Source organism: Cornus florida, unplaced genomic scaffold (genome assembly GCF_030987335.1).
Source record: "Cornus florida cultivar Cherokee Brave unplaced genomic scaffold, ASM3098733v1 CherokeeBrave_3.0.0_Hap2_Chr02, whole genome shotgun sequence".
Taxonomy (NCBI): Eukaryota; Viridiplantae; Streptophyta; class Magnoliopsida; order Cornales; family Cornaceae; genus Cornus; species Cornus florida.
In genome coordinates this window covers 77,893,504-77,905,239 of record NW_026775572.1, presented here as the reverse complement: position 1 = coordinate 77,905,239, position 11,736 = coordinate 77,893,504, and the positions used below count along the sequence as shown (strand labels likewise).

At 35.1% G+C, this 11,736-nt stretch overlaps 1 long non-coding RNA gene across 1 annotated transcript; it reads left to right on the top strand.

Moving 5' to 3' along the window:
- The first annotated feature begins 8,084 nt into the window (after positions 1 to 8,084).
- On the top strand, positions 8,085 to 8,683 carry LOC132287796 (uncharacterized). The gene is made up of 2 exons (XR_009473171.1): positions 8,085 to 8,274; positions 8,472 to 8,683. It is a non-coding gene; the product is annotated as an uncharacterized LOC132287796 (long non-coding RNA).
- The last annotated feature ends 3,053 nt before the right edge of the window (positions 8,684 to 11,736 follow it).

Here is an 11,736-nt window from a genome sequence, read left to right as displayed (position 1 = left end):
GTTCTCGGCGGAAATCCGAGAGGTGATGTCCAAGTCTTCCACTATTTGTTTTCGCATTCAATTCCAAGTTGACAATCATGGTTACCTTGTTAACTTGTGGTTTTGGCTATTGGCAATTTTGATGTTGTTAAGTACATCCATACTAAATTGTTATATTTAGTTGATTTCACACTTTTAGATTTCTAGTTGATAACGTAGAGAATCTATGTCTTGATGTATGGTATTAGATATTCTAATTATGCTAAATTGTTATATTTAGTTGATGTTACATTTTAGACTTCAAGTTAATAAGCTCGAGAATCTATATGTTGTTACTTTGTGTAAGCATGCTCCTATGTTGTTGCTTTGTGTAAGCATGACCCTATGTTGCTAAAATTGCATGAATGAGGTGATTAATGCTAGAAATGATCTTAGGTAGCTAGGATGCTCCTTGAGTCTCACCTTTGACATAGACGTTAGGTGGAATGAACCACAATAATTAAATCATGCAAACTTGTAAAACGTAGGTTGATGCATGCTCATTTCCTACGAATAGCTTTATGTTACTCACCCCTATGATACTGGGGCATATTTCAGGTACAAGAATTAAAGTTGAGACTCCCATTATGCTTGGATGACTTGTGGACTTGAAGACTTCCATTTTTGTGAAGGTTGGCTCGGAATGCCAATTGTAGTCTTATTTGTCAAATGTGTATATTTGATTCTAAACTTGTAATGTGTACCTAAGCACACTTTTGATTCTCATTTTATATATATGACATGAGGCCAAGGGCCAAAGTTCTTTTAGAATCACATTTATGTCATGGATGTTGATTTTTGCCTTTAATGAGATTATATGAAAATTCATGCGTTTAAGTATGCTATTTTGCACCGGAGCGTGTATTGTGTATGAAATTCGTTATCTAGAATTCATTTAACATGTATGAGGTGTGGCCAAAGGCCAAACGGTATTTTGAAACCATTTCATGATTTTGAATTCCAAGTTTTCATTCCAAACTTCGTTTTTGGCATTTTGGCCGTTTGGGGGTCATATTTTGTATCGGCCATATTTTTGAGCCATGGACCATTGTAGCACATATTATTAGGTAAGTTACGTTTGCGTGCATGGTCGTTTCCAGGCAAAGCTTCTTCTTTTGTGAAATGAGCCTCCTATGGACTCATTTTACACTTTTGTTGCATAATCTAACCTAAGGGTATTTTGGGAATTTTCTTTGGGAAATAAATTCCGGTCTCTACATAGTCACTTAGAAAATTTGATTTTAGGGGGGGTTTATTCTTTGTGGTTTTCCATAAAATGCCATCTTGGTATCGAAAATCGATCACAAAGTTCAGCCTTTTGTTTTCGATTTAGCAGCTTTTTCGACCCTCTGAACCAGATTTCTTAGGAGGGCATTTTGGGCATTTCACAGTGAGTATTTTTTGATTTTTCTTAAGAATCACGTAGAAAAATCAATTTTGAGTCGGTTTTCTCCTTTGTGTTTTTCCAGTAAATGTCATCTAGAGCCTTAAAATCCCATTTTTTTTCCGGAAAAACCCCTTCTGCCAGGTTTTTGCTGAGTTGTAGTACAAGTGTACTGGTCAAGTGTACGGGTGGTGAATCTTGTAACCGGTTAGATGAGCATGGGCAGTGAGTTGGTCACTGATTTTTGGTCTTCTAATCGATTAGAAGGATCTCTTAATCGATTAGATGGTCTTGGGTTGACTTTTTTACCGTTTTGCCCCTTCTTCTTCCGTTAGCCATATCTTCTTCATCCGGACTCCGAATTAAGTGATTCTTGAGTCTAAATTCATTAATTTTTTGTTGTCTTTCTAATGGTGTGCTCGGTGGCTCCCACTTTTATGCTGAAAATGATGTTTTTACCCCTAGGTCCATGCTTGTCCGTTTTTGAAATGTTTCTTCCGCATTTGTTTCCCTTGGGTTCCGTGATCTCATTGAGTGTCACATTGGTGTCTTAGGGATGTGTTGTGTCTCTAGAGACTGTTGTTTTGTCTTTTGCTTCCGCATTTTGGATCCATTTTCGGGTCATCTTTCAGTTCATCACTGACGCACCAGGTTGAAAAACTTATGTCGTCACATACGTGCACCAGTTGTAAGACCTAATTGCTTTCACATTGTCAACTGCCAGTAATTCTTGTACTTGCACATGATAACGATCATTTGGGGTTAGTACAGCTGCACATGAAAATAATACAAAGGATTTTTTAAAATCATCTCCAGCTTCATATTCTTGAACCCTCTTCATCAAATCGCCTATAGACAAGGCATCCCGATATTCACCTTCGTCTATCCAGTCCACGTAATAATGATGAGATGTAAGCACTGGCACAATACCGACACATAACCCAAAAATGTTATGCACATCAAGTGCATTTATGGACAGAAACTGATTGTTTTATAGTTTTATGCGACATTTGTAAACCTCAAAATGTTCTATCAAGTAGTTGAAGAGTGGAATTGTAACGACCTGGTCATTTACCTCTCTTCCTTTTTTCTTGAAAATTTTACGGATAAATTTTTTTCGTTTAATTTTCTTTTATGAGCTCTGTTTCTTGTCGCTTAGTGTTGTCTCGAGTGCTCAAAATTGGTTTCCAAGGCACTTTTCCGTGGATTGACAACTGTCTTTGAGGACCGAGTCATTTCTGCATTTTCACTTTTCGAACATTATGCGCTATTTCGTCCTTTTTCGTATTCAGTCTTATATCCGTTTGTCAGTTTTTGGCACAACCTCACTTTTCATGCTCGGAGTTGGTTTTTGACTTCACGTGTCTTCATCTTCAGTGGTTTCCTCGAAATACGTATCTTCACTTTTACAAGAAAGTACTCTGGTTGCTCCCGGTGTCCATAGGGGCATGGATGCACAATTCTTCAGAATTTTTTTCTTTTCTTAGGGTATTTTTCATAAATATCTTTTGAAGATATTTTATTTCCGGGGTATCTAAGAAAATATCTTTTGGAAGATATTTTCATTCTGGGGCAGTTTCTCAGTTAACCCTTTTTGTAGGGGCCATTGTGCAACTAACGAAAGTTATTGCAAAATGCCTCGTCTGGAGCCTGGATCCTAGTACGGGATTCATTTTCACATTTTGTCGAGTCGTGGACTCTTAGAATTTCCTATTGATCGTTTTTCTCCAGTTTCAGAGTTTTCGGACCCGGTTGCTGCCGAACTTGTTCGGGGTATATCTCTCTGCTCGGGACTCGGTTTTTGATGCCGTTTCTTCCGTTGTTCATATTTTCTCATTTTGAATTTTTTTTATTCACAGAATTTTTCCGTTTGAAAGCGTTTGCTCAAAATCCACTTTTCCAGACTCGGCAGGGCCCGTTCGGGGCACTTTTTGAGATTTCTATAAAAGGGGAATGAGATATTTCATTTTTCATCTTCCCCACTCTCCTTGCACGACCTGAAGCAGCCATGGATGCCCATGGAGCTGCCACCTTCTCTCTACTCCTTTGATATACTTTTCCTAAGTGATATTTCTTCGGCCTTCACGTTTATCGTTCCATTCGACGTGCTCTACCATTCCCCCTTATTAGAATCCATGTAGATCGTGTTGTCCCCGACAATACCCTTTGATTTTGGTGGATTCAGAACACTTTTCTTCTAGTGGGGAATTGAGATTTTTATCTCAAATTGAGGTAGAGGGTGTTATGATTTATTTTCTTGTTATATTACATGTTTGTGATGCTTATACAACTTGATTGCATGTTTGAATTACAAAATCTAGAGATTTTATTATTTATTTTTCTTGTAAAGGATTTAATTTTCCCGGTAGTCCATAACTTTGCTTAAACATGTGGCATGATAGAATATTACCCTTTGACATGTTCATTGACACATATTAAATCTAGATTATTTGGACAAGTATTGAAGTTTTTATTTAATATTTATTTTGAATAAAATATTAAATCATGTGGCCTTAACTTGCTTGAAATCAATATGTGTTAGCATATTATATTAGGCCTTGGCATGCTCTTCAACATACGTGAATTTGAGAGAAATTGGAAGTGTTTTGAAATCTAGTAATATTTAATTAATAAGATTAATTAAATTGCTCCAAGTGTACTATTCATCCCGTTGGATTTTCAACTTGATATTCTTGATGTGCTTGCCATATACTTTCACATATATTAAATCTAGAATATTTGATTAGGTTTTGAAACATATCATTTAATTAATTTCTTTGTTTGAGATTTAATCCTCATGATGATATACAACTTGGAATTAAAGTGTGGCATGGTAGTAATTTAGGCCTTGATATACTTGTTAACATATATTAAATTGGAATCATTTGAATAAGAATTGCAAATTTTATTTAATATTTTTCTTTTGTGAAAGTTTAATTCACATGGTTATAACTTGAATGAAATAAACTTGTGATGTAATATTACAATAGGCCTTGACATGTTCCCTAACATATATTAATTTGAGAATATTTAGATGAGTTTGAAAATCTAGAGATTTTAATTAAAAGGATTAATTAAAATCTATCTAATGGTTCCCTTGGCTTAATTAAGTTTTTAACTTGATATTTGTAATGACCATGATTTGTTTACTAGCATATATTAATTTGGGATTATTTGAAATTGTTTTAGAACTTTAGGATTTAAATTAGCATGATTTAATTAAAATTCTACTTTATTGTTCCAACAACCTAATTGAGTTTTAGAATGGATATAGGTGATGACCATGCTATGTCCTTTAATATGTATTAATTTGAGGTTATTTGGAATTGAATTGGAATCTAGAGAATTTAATTGTGTTTATTTAATTAAATTCTATCTAATTGCTCCATGGAATTTAATTGCGTCTTGGAAGTTGTTTCTATGCTTAAATCATGGACTTGGAGTTGTTGCATATCCACTTAGTTATATTTGAGCAATTGATGACATTGTTGTTATATTTAAATTCATGAGTTTATGCTTTCAATATTGAATGATTTTGTTATAGCGTGTTACGAATCGCACACTGAAGATTCGACATTTGTCATGCCATAGTAATTGTGGACTTAGAGCATGTATTGTATGTGTTTTCAAATTTGGTTGTGCTTGGTAGATAGTTGATATCTTGTATATGCATGTTGATATATACGTTGTTGCACAACTTGTTGATTTGGAAACTTGGGGATGTCGTTGTTTGGCTACAGTTAGGACTTGGTTCTAATACGTGCCTTCTGTGATGACCCGAACCGGATCCAGGAAGCAGAAAGAGCAAAATGGCCTCAAGAGATGTACATCATCCCTAAGTCACCAAGATGACTCCCCATGAAGCCATGGAACTCAAACAAAATAAGTACGGAGGCAACAGTTCACAAACGGACAAGAATGAGCCAAAGGGCAAAATGGTCATTCCACACTAAAATGGGTACCACCGTACACACCATTGGAAAGACAACAAAAAATGAACAAGGTCGGAATCAAGAATTACTTGATTCTGAGTCCGGACGGAAAAGATACGAATTTAAAACCAAATGGCCTTCACCGTTTAAAGGTTACCACGAGCCTATCTCACTAAAACTGGAATAACTCTCACTATGGGTGGATTTTTGATGAGTGGTTAGTACCAATGAAAAGCTAACTTCGAGCTTTTGAATTTAGAATCAAGAATGGCTAGATTTGGATTAAAAACGAACAAGATATGACCTTCTGAAGTTAGAATAAGAAAACTGTCCAAGGAAAATTGGAAGGAGAAAGCTCCGGGGAGGATCGGTCGACCGACGGCAAGGATCAACCGGCTGAACCTCAACCTTCGGTCAGCCGAACCCCAATGATCAGCCGGCCGAAACAAGATTTTGGTTGCTGGAATGGTCTCGAGGCTTGTCAGCCAACTAATGATGCTCCATCAGCCGACTGACACATCTGCTGCAGCTCAGAAAAGCTGCTCCAATGTGTGTGTGTGATGCTAGGTCCATTTCTAAGGCTCTCTAAGCTTTCTACTTGATCCGAACACATTTGAAAACATTTTCTAACATCATTGAAGCATCTAAAACATACCGAAACAAGGAGGAACTCAAATGACACCCTATGGAGCAGTTGTTCATAAAAATTCATTAAAACTTCCAAAAAATAGGTCAAAAGTTAAAACTCAAGGTTTTTGTGAAATGTGGACATGCACGCGAATGTAAAAAGACATTTAAGACGCGTCCCAATGGTCTGCAGCCTCAAAATGGCCTCAATGCAAAATATGACCTCTCAACAGCCAAAAATGCTAAAAAAATGGAATAAATGGAACCACAATGCAAAACCTAGAATGAAATGGTGTTTGGCCTTTGGCCACACCTCATACATGATCATAGAATCCCTGTGAAAAAGAAGGAATCGAAGTCCCACACCCGATGCAAAAGTTATGAAGTAAAGACTTAGAATTTTTCAACATTTTCATAATGACTTTGAAAGTAAAAGTGCATAGAATACAAGTTACATGTTGTTGGCCTCTGGCCTCATCTTATACATGTTGAATACAATAAAAGGGTGTACTTATGTACACATTACATATATGGAATCAAAGAATACAAGTTTTATACAAAAGGCTATGACAATGGAATTTTCATGCTAACACTTGCATGAAATAGAAACTGAAAAGCTAGAAGCTATCCCACTAAAAAGCAAGCACCACGACCCCAAGTCTTCATACCTGATCAAATCCCCCAGTAACTTCGGGTGAGTAAACAAGTTTACTCGTAGAGAATGAGCATGCATTGACTCGATTTCTTTAGAGATTTTTATTACTGATATAGTTCAAAAGGGATCATGCCACCTAACGTCTATGTCAAAGATTAGACTCAGGGATCATCTTAAGCTACCATGGAGTATAAACAACAAGAATCATGATACATCTATGTATATGAAATGACTCAAGGTAGGGATAATCCAAGGAATACGACAAGTTTATAGTTAACATGAATCACATTATCAATGTAATTGAACAACATAAAAGCATGTTATACAAGGTAACAAAAATACAATTCCTCAAAGCCATCGACTTGAAATCTAATGCATGAAAACAACAGAAGTGGGTCATGCCACCTAACGTCTATGTTCCAATTGAATCTATAGGATCATTCCTAAGCTATATTAGAACTGTAACGCCCCGAATTTTTTTCTAAAGATTTTAAATTTTATACTCCTGATTTTTAGTTGTCAACAAAATTGATTATTTTGTTTTAATTAGAGATTTACCAATTGGAGGTTGGATTATTGATTATTGATTATTGAATTGGAAATTTACCCAATTAAAAGATTTAATGGGTTTAATTATTGTTGTCATAATTAATTTGATTAATTATGATTTAAGGCTTATCAATTGTAAATTGATTATTTGGTTTTAATTGGAGATTTGCAATTTATATTTTGTATCATCTGCTGGAGGCAGCCGAATTAATGCGATTTGGTTACACAATTATATATATAAATATAAATATAAATATATGATGGAAGGAAAATGGTGGGCTGCCGAAGTGGGAAGTGAGAAATGGAAAGAAGGATATGGTTTGCTTGCTTGCGGGTCCCATTTTAAGGAATTGAATTAGTTACAATTATATATATATATATTATATTTATTTTGTGCAAAGAACATACACTGCCAGCGAAATTAGAAATGAAGAAAGGATTGTGATGGTTTTTTTTTTTTTTTTTTTTGGGTCCCACTAATGACTTTTGGCCCAAAGGTTTTTACAGAATGATATTTTAGAGAGACATTGTGTGTTTGTTTTTGTCAGATGAATTTGTGGCTGCCGAAGTAGGAGGGAAAAGGGGGCGAAATTGATAGTGATAATGGGCCCCATTAAATGAGATATTATGGGTCTTGATTTGTTACATTGAATATATATAGTATGTATATATATAGTTTCATTTGTGATGTCTGCTGAAGGACTTCACCCATCCGAAAATGCAAGAAAAGAAAGAAAATTTTGAAATGGTGTTAGTGGTGGGCCTATTAGTTGATATTTTGGTAAAATATTGCTTTGTGCACATGGGTATCGTGTGTACAATTAATGTAAAGAGAAATTAGAGAAAGAAAGTGGCAGCAAGTGTCTGCAGAAAGCAAGAACTGTGATGATGGTGTCGCGCAGGGTCCACTTAGTGATAAGTTTGCAATTGTTTTGATTTTGTTGTATGGTGACCTGTTGTGCTATGTCATTTGCCTATATATATTGGTCTATTTTGGTGAGTAAACAGAAGAGAAAAATTAAAGGGCAAAGGGCCGAGATTTTATTTGAGCAGAGAGCCGAGATGGACTTGAGGCATGATGATCCAGTATTGATTTATTCTTTTAAAGAGTAGGGTTCTTTATACCTTGAATTGCCTGGGTGATTTTATCTCAAATATTTTGTTAATGTTGTTTTGTTAAATTGCATATATATATTTTTTGTTCAAAAATATATTTATATTTTGTGAACTAATTTTCATGAAACCTCTTTGAGATTCTTGTTATGGTTTTTCCTACTAAGACTTCCCCCGTCTCACCCCCCTATAGTTTCAGGTACCGAGGATAAGCTTGGATTGCTAGTTGCGGGATTAGGTGGAAGAGCAGGAGTTGAGGAATTAAATTATTTTATTTAGAGAATTTTCTGTATTTATTTGAGGAAATTGATTTAGTATAAATTTAATTAATTTGAGATGTTGTCTTATTTATTTGAGAAAATTTGATTGATTTTGTATCAATAAAGGATATTTTATTTCTTTTGAGATCCTGGGTGTCTTTTATGAAGCATTTTGATTTAAATAAATCGAGAATTTTATTTAGAAAAATTCGGGGCGTGACAGGAACATCAAAACACAAATCACAATATCGATTCCATTAACTAACATTGGAACCTCCAATACAATGCATAAAGCATGATTTCTTAAAGTAAACATCTTGAAACTCAAAATGGGAAATCATATAAGGAACAACAAGTTACGATATCATCTAGTTATCAACTTGAAATGAAATGTGAAATCAAACAAAGTGGATACTTGGACGTCACGCCGGATCAGACCGACACCATAGTTACTGTTGACCTTAAGGATTCCATCAAAGGACAATCTAGAGGTTTTAATGATAACAAACCATTAATGGTGTTTAAGGACTAATGTTTACATTGAGTGTTATATAGATTATTCATATTCAATGAAGAACCTCAATGAAGATCATAAAAACCATTCTAAGTATTCCATTATTCAAGATCACATTAAGGAAAGAAATGGATATAAAGAAGAGCTGAAGTCGCAAGGAAAGATAACTTAGATTACAATGATTAAGAAAGCTACTCAAAGAAAGGAACAAAGCAAGAATTCCTCAAAGCCTAAATGATCATGGACAAAGCTTGAAGAAAGGGGTAGATAGCTTGGTGAGTGCTAGCTTAAATTGTAAAGTTATTTTTGAAGTAACTTCATTTGAAAGCTCATCTCTATAGGACCATGCATATCATATCATCATTTATATGTTCCAATATCCATTAGCAGTTGACTATGCGCTTTATTCATATACAATTGACATATGAAGTCTTTGATAAAGAGTGAGTTAGTTCAAGCTTGCATAAGCTTTGAAAGAACTCATCACTTGTGCTAGAAATGCTAAGACCATGCACATTAATCATAATATTTATTTTGGTCTCTATAAAGAAAAGGAAAAGGCATTAAAATTAAATTTTCATCTTTAAAGCCCTTGTGACCATAATTTGGTAAATGACTGCAGGACACAATGCACTAGAAATTTATCATCTTCATATGTCCCTAGACTCTTAGAAACAGGTCTTGAACTAAATTGAACCATTCATCAAAGTCCTAGGTGCTAGAAAGATGGATATCTCAAAAGAAGCAATTTTCAGCCCACAAAAATTTTAGACCAACCTGTACTAAAACTGCTATAACTATTTTTGTAGTTGGATTTTTTAAGAAAGGCTAGGTTCATTAGAAATATGACTTCGAGCCCTTAAGTTTAGACTCAAATTTCACCTAGAAAGGATTTGAATTGAATGAGATATGAGCATTACAAGATGCATGTTTCTGGTCTGCGAAATTCCTAACCAGGTTGCACTAAAACGGCCATAACCATTTCTGTGGTTGGAATTTTTGAGTAAGGCCGGTGGCATTAGAAAGCTGACTTCAAGGTAATAAATTTAGACTCAAATTTCACCTCATTTGGAGTATAATGGACCGAGTTATGTCCATTTGAAGTCATGCTCTTTTCTGTCCAAATAGCAAAAATCCAAGTTGAAGCTCATACATGTCGACCGGTTTGACACACATGTCGACCGGTATCTAGGCAGTAGCAAATGTCCAAATGGAGCTCAGTAGATGTCAACTGGTTTGCAAGAGATATCAATTGGTTTGCAAAATACATCAACCAGTTCAAGCCAAGATGTCAACCGGTTTATCCATATGTGGACCGGTTTGGTCGCAGCTCTGCAAATTCAAATTTCCAATGGCCGTTTTAACCATTTGACTTCATGGGACTTTACCATTATGCCCCCAAACGGCTATATTCTTCCAAGGACCTATAAATACACATTGTATGCACATTGTGGGCATGCAAGAGAGCCATAAAGAGACCTCCCTTTAGGGATGGAAATTGTCTATCATTTTTTATAGAAACATGTTCTAGGAATCACCATTGAAGCATTCATTTCATATCATTCATGTGATTCATCTTGCAAACTTAGACTTGAGCTTTCATTTGATTATTTCATTTGTAACTCTAAGTATGAAAGCTTTGATTTGTATATTTGTCTATTTGAGAGACATTCATTGTAAGCTTCATTATATATCCATTCTTGAGAGAAGAAGACCAAGAGGTGCTCTTGGCAAGGGAAAGCTTGTTTAAGCTATTGTAAGGGTTCTCTTTCTTAACCCATAAAAGAAAGAAGTTATCTCTCTAATGAGAGGATTTGGTAGAGCTCTCCACCTATAAGAGTGAGCAATGGTTACTTCTTATCCATCAAAAGAAGGAGAAACGAGATGGCTTCATTACAAGGTTGGTTCTTCACCCACAAGCAAGAACATGTAAATGTTTGCTCTCCACCCGTAAGGAGGAGTAATAGTGGAATCCTTGAGAGGTTTTCTCAAGGCATGGATGTAGGCCGAGATTGTACCGAACCATGTACATCGCGTGTCCCTTGGTTTGCAATTTCTCTAACTCTTACTCTCTTTATTTCCTTAACATTTTATATTTCATAATCTTAATACTTTATTTATGAATGCTATGGGATGGACATGTTATTTTGAATATATGAGGAAGATAGGATGAATGCTTAGAGTAGGTTAATTGTTTGATTGATTTTAGCTTAGAGTATATGTTCTCTACTAGCCTTTTATATAGCTAAAATTATGTTGCACGCTAAGTGTTTGATAAAATGCATATTCAACACATCCTTCACATTTAGAGTTTATATGCATACCAAGTGTTTGATATATTTGTTGTAAACTCTATAATGATGTGTTTTGTAACTTTTGCACCTTGAATGTTACTCACATCAATATTGTGCAAATGCTAGTTCTAAATGGTTAATTGAAATTGAATTCATTGAAGCTAAAATAATTCATTTGTTAAAGCAATCACTCAAGTGTAGTAAGATCATTGCTTTGCATTCTACACATTATGCAATTTCTACACTACAACTCACTAGAAGAGCATTCATCACAAAGAATCATATATGGCTCCAAACGAAAGAGACAAGTAAAAGAATCTTAGAATAGCTAAACCGAAAAAGTTTCATAGTTTGCCAATGACCCTATTCACCCCCCCTCTAGGGTCATTC